The sequence below is a fragment of the Anas acuta genome, chromosome Z (assembly GCF_963932015.1).
Source record: "Anas acuta chromosome Z, bAnaAcu1.1, whole genome shotgun sequence".
NCBI classification, from domain to species: domain Eukaryota; kingdom Metazoa; phylum Chordata; class Aves; order Anseriformes; family Anatidae; genus Anas; species Anas acuta.
Genome location: NC_089017.1, coordinates 5,101,863 through 5,107,862, shown reverse-complemented (window position 1 = coordinate 5,107,862; position 6,000 = coordinate 5,101,863).

The window sequence follows — 6,000 nt, the reverse complement described above, 5'->3', positions numbered from 1 at the left end:
TTTGGCCTCATATCTGTGTTTTTCACCAAAAAAAAAAAGACCAGGGAGGGATTCGCTGAAGGACCATGACACCAATTGATTCTGACTTTCTGAAGACATGACATTTATAGCGTGAGATAGCGAGCAACAACCAAAGAGAAGTGGAACATGAGAAATTATTTCCAAAGGAAAACTTGAATGTTTCCTTCCAGAAAGGCTGGCCGTAATGCCTGGATGCTGCTGGACTCCACCTCGCCTCCCTCCTGTTGCTCAGGGTGTATTTCTCTGGCTCTGGGCAGCATCTCCCCTGCGCTGGACCTCAGTGGCTGCTGGATGCTGCCCACAGAGCTGCCCCAAGACACCCTGGCCCAAGGGTGGGACTTGGCTGCTTCCCAAAGCCACCAGCGATTACAAGTTGGCTTTTGGTCTTTCAGACACAGCGATATTTCACTCCTTGGTTGCTCAGCAGAATAACTCCCCATCTCCCCAGCAAATCTCAGCAGAACCAAAGGGATGCTGCTGCTCCTGAACTGCCTTCTCTGGCTGGGGATGCTCCTGCCCTGCCTCCTTCACCAACTCCACTTATGTCCAAAGGAGACCCCCTTAAAGGTTGGTATAAAATCAGGTCAGGGCCATCCCTGGGATCTGCTGGATAGGATAGGATAGGATAGGATAGGATAGGATAGGATAGGATAGGATAGGATAGGATAGGATAGGATAGGATAGGATAGGATAGTTCAGTTATCAGGGACCTACCAAAACAGTTGAGTGCAAGTGCCTGAGCACCTGAGGACTAAGCAGAAGTCGAAGCCTGGAGATGAGGGCATGATCCAAATTTCCTCTTGCCCAGTGGGAGGCACGGGGCATCAGCCAGCTCTCTGGGGAGCCCCTTGCAGTTGTTGAGCACCATTGCAGAAAGGAAATTTTTCCTGATGTCCCATCTGAATGTCCCCCGGCACAGCTCTGTGGCCTTCCCACACATCCTGTTGTGCATTACCCTATGCCTGATAATTGCTTTGTTCTTTAACTGCTTTCAGTATCCCTGAGGATAACATTCTCTGTGACGTTTTCAGGGACTAAGCATAAACTAATAGGTCTGTAGATTTTTTAGGGGGCTCACCACTACCTATTGCACCAGGCCATTGCTCATCCAGCCCTGAACTTCTTTTGACATCTTACTTGCTTTTGCAAAGATGGGACTGAAAAGGAATGAGATAAAGGAGACAAAATGAAGAGAGGGAGACCGTGGGGGTTCCTCTGTGTAGAAAGCAATGTTGTATCAGCTAGCCCAAAATGCCATAAGGGGCTTTTCATAGAAGCATACAAAGGTTTGGGTTGGAAATGGTCCTAAAGCTCACCCACCTGCCATGGGCAGGGACACCTCCCCCCAGCCCAGGCTGCCCAAAGCCCCATCCAGCCTGGCCTTGAGCACTGCCAGGGATGGGGCAGCCACAGCTCCTCTGGGCAGCCTGGGACAGGGCCTCACCACCCTCTGGGTGAGGAATTTATTCCTAACATCTACTCTAAATCTCCCCTCTTTTAGTTTAAAGCCATAACCCCTTTTCCTATCACTATACTCTCCAACAAATAGTCCCTCCCCAGCTTTCTTTGGGAAAAAAAAAAGTTTCTTTTGGTACAGCCAGGACTGTCTTTCTGGGCTACAAGCACACATTGCTGGCTCATGTTGAGCTTCTCATCAACCAACACCCCCAGATCCTTCTCTCAGCCCCTCGCACAGCCTCCCTGCACGCCGTGCTGATGTGAACCCTTCATCCCAATGAACCCCTCCGTTATATATGGAGTGGTAATTCCTATCGAGAAAATGATTGATATTAATAAAGAAGGGTGAGATTTAGGAGTGTGGCCATGGGGGTCAGAAAGCCCCCAGGTTGATGATAACATCAGACTCTTAACGATTTGGCTATCAGGAATGTAAAGAGTTTAGAGGGAGCAAAGAAGGGTGATTCAGGAGGCTCCATGCAGTCTCGGGGTTGCTTTTTCTCCAGCCATTAAGGCATGGAAGTTGCTGGGTGTTTGCTGTTGCTGTTATTTGCAAAGTTGTTTGACCAATGAAAAGTTGTTTTGAAAAGAACTGCTGTGGAGAGAAGGGTATAAGAGGGGAGCCTGCCCTCAAGATAGAAAAAAGGCAACCCGATGTGATGAAGTTATGTCATCAATAAAGAAGCAGAGAGAAGGAATGAAAAGGAACAGGCTGGCAGAACGGAGACCAGGACGGGAACAGGCACACTGATCGCCTCATGAAGATACACGTAGGTTCGGCCAAACTTAGCAAACTGCTCAGAGAAGCTTGTACAGAAAGTCACTGGAAATGGGCACATCAGAGCTGGAGAGAAGCTGGAGCTGAGAGAAGCGGGCCCGGCACACAACTGCCCCTCGCTGGTCAGCAGCTGCACATTGTGGGGAATCTGTCCTTAGGAACAGAGACTGTCCTGGGAACCTTACAGCTCACTCTCCTTATTAACAATCAGTTTATGATCCTGAAATATGGGACCAAACTGAGGTCAAGGTGTGGGCTTCTGCAACTAAAAACGACAAGGTTGCAGTGGGATTGCTCGGCACCTGGCGAGCAGCCTCTGAGGCCTTAAAGAGCCCTGTGGGACCACAGGCAGAAACGTGGGGTTTGCCAGGCAGTGAGGGAGCTGCGGCCTTGTTTACTGATCCGCCATAGGCCCCTCTGCTGCTACAGCCATCGAAGGCTTTTGCTGTTACATAAGGCCTGAAGGCCCAGTTGCTTGACAACTTAAAGCAAGACATATTGTCCAAAAGGAATGGAAAATGGAGACTGTTAAGTCATGGAACTTAAAGGACTGTTTGTTACCTTCCTGATTGTACATATGTATAGGCATACTCGGGTTTAGTATGTTAAGCAATGTTCTGTATATTTATCATGTTTGATGTTCGTGTGTGCGTGTTGGTGGAGCATAGACTCCCCACACACCCAGCACAGTTTACTTGCCTTTTATATCTTGTATAAATATTACTAAATTCAGATTCATTTATAACACCTTGCTCCACCAGGCAGAGATAATGCTGCAGGAGGGGGCTTGACCCGGGGATGGGCAGGGGACAGGCAGCAGCTCCCAAACTGTACCCGAGGGGGGATACTCAGGAAGGCTTCGGGGACCCTGGAAAGGGGAGCAGGGGCAGCACCCCGGGGTGCCCAAGCAAACGGCGGCTGCTTTGCTCGAGCTGCGGCTGCCATCTGCCGGCAGCTGCTGGGGGCTGAGCGCGGCCCCGAAGGCTCCGAGCAAACAATAGTCTGAAAAGACAAGGTGGAAAAAAAAAAAAAAGCAAACAACAAGAGAAATAAAAAAAAAAAAAAAAAAAAGAAAGAAAGAAAAAGGAAAATTAAAAAAAAAAATCACAGTAACTATACTTGAAGAAAATAGAAGAAAAAAAAAAGAGAAAAAAGAAAAAAAATAAAAAAAGGAAGGAAAAAAAAAAAAGAGAAATAATGAGGGTTTATTCCCACCTGCACACCAGCAGGTGTGCTTTCCTAGCAAAACACCCACCTGGGATGCAGCAAACTCCAGGATGCCGGGGGTGCCCCTCTCTGCGCCCCTGCAAGCTGCTGTGGGGCGAGCAGAGATGGCAGCCCCACAGCACAGCTCTCTGCGCCCCATGGGACCCATGCCCCAAAGCTGTGTCCCTGATGGTGCAGAAAACCCGCTTTGGGCAGCTGAAGCTGCTGGTTCCTCGCCCCGCTGCTATCAGCAAGTGGATGCAGAGCCAGAGGACCAAGTGAAAGTGCCATTCAGCGCCCGACAAGGCCCCTTTGAGCTCCCTCGGAGCCTCTGCCATGCAGGCACCCTGGGGCCGTGCCAGAGACTGATGTCTTCAGCGCTGGCAGGCTGACTGCTGTCCTTCCTGCCGCCCTGTGCTGAGCCCCCCGGCATCTCCCAGGGGTTGTGGCCGAGGCTGGGAGCGGGGCTGGATGCTGCCCCAAGCTGGCATCACAGAGGATGCCTGTCAGACAGAGACGTCCCAAGAGGGGACAGGCTGTACTCCTTCTGGGTTTTGAATTTTGCAGGCGCAGACAAGGGATGGTGCTTTGGGCAACAGCTTTTTTTGATCTGGAAAAGGGCAAAAGTGTCCAGCTGGAGCTGTGTTTTTCAGCAGCTCGGAGCAATGCTCCAGGCAGAGCCTGGCGCCTAGGGGAGGAGTGGTGTGATCCAGGGGTGTCTGCCCATCACAAAAAGATGGACCTTGAGCTGAGAGGCAGCAGAGGAAATGAGGATAAGGTAACTCATGGCAAGCACCTCTTGAGCAGGGCCAGGTATAAATGGAGAGCAGCCCACCTGTATGTAAAGGGAGGGGGTGACAGCCACCCCCTGCACCAGAAAGAGATGTTGTGGTTGGAGCACAGCAAGGTGGATTTAGGAGAGACATCAGGAAAAGCTGATTTCTACACCCAAACTGATCACCTGGAGCGAGGCATGGGTTTGTAGGACAAGCTCAGGGTGTGTTAGTGCCCTGCTGCTGGAGGTGTGATTTTCTAAGGGCCGTGAGCAAGCTGCGGTTCAGAGACAGCCATAATATTTTCTGCTGGGGGTCACTGGGAAAGCACAGACTGGGGGCACCCCACCCGTTGGGTCTGGAGCACCTGTATCAACAGGAGAACAAACCGTGCACTGAGATCTGTTTTCCTGAGCACAACTGGGTTTTGTAACCCATCCATGAGAAAAAAAGCACCTGTGGAGCAGCGGGTGCCATTCACAGGGGCACGAGCAGCATGGAGAGTGTGTGCAGAGGGAGGAGGGGGGACAGGGCTGTCTGTGAGCAGAAATGAGGGATTTATGCATGGTGACATAAAACCATTATCTTCAGTCAAGCCCCTGGGATTTGCTGTCTGATTGGGTTAAAGCTGTTTGCTGGAAGCTGGTCTGAGGCTTTTTATTGGGGTCAGGATGAAAGGTTGGTGTGGGAGAAGGGGAAATATCTCTCCTTAAGGGATGTCTCTGTCCTTGGCTGTGGGACTGAGTGAGCTGCTCCCGTGCAGGGTCCCAGGGAGTGTCCCCGAGGTGGGGTCCCCCACAGGACATGTCACCAGTGTGCTGGCACATGTCAGTAAATCCACAGGTTCTTGAGGCTGTCCTGCAGCCTTTGCAGTAGACCTCCAGCACGGACTAGATGTATGACTGCATACCATACATGAGGAATTCCCTTCTGCCGAGAAAGCTGGAGAAAAAAAAAAACACTGCTGGGGAGACACATTTCAAGACAGGACCTTCACCCCTCTGTGCAGGTGCTGCCGGCTGAGCAGGGAGCTGCAGACCCCATCCCCACGGCCACCCCAGGGCGCAGCCCAGCAGCACCCAGCCAGTTTCTCAGCACAGCCATGCGATGGCAGCACAGACCGCTGCTGGAGCTGGAGCAGGGCAGGAATTGCACATCGCAGCCAATTTTGCTCCTGCAAACAGCTGCACGTCAGGCAAAGGCAGTCCAGAAGGAGCGACCTCCTGAGTAGGGTGAAGAGGATGGGCTGGGGAGAGACCTCAGGCATGGGGCAGGGGCTGCTGCCTTGTCCCTGTCCCAGTGCCCCAGTGGTCAGCACCTTGCTTTGAGGATGCTCACACTGCAGCAGTCCTGCTGCCTCCCCCCAGCCTGCAGAGCCTCTCTGCCACAGCCTTTTTGGAGGTCCCTGGCTGGTATCTCCATGCCACCACCTCGCTGGGGTAGGGAATGGGGTCAGCCCAGCCCGCTGCCTGCACAGAGCCCCACAGGGAGCAGAGGCTCTCTGGCGGGATGGGAGACTGGTGCTGCTCCTGGAAGGGCTGGGGGTTGAGGCTGGGGCTGGGAGAGGTGGCAGCACAGGGCGTATGTGGGCTGTGAGCTGCCAGAGGGACCAGCAGGCTTTTGGGAGTGGCTGGCACTCAGCGGGGTGAGGAGATGGGGTGTTTTAGGAAGGACTCTGCTGCTAATCTGGCTAGCATCCCTCATGGTGGACATTTGTTAGAGACAGAAAGGCACAGGAGGGGTTCCAACATCTCCCCAGGCACA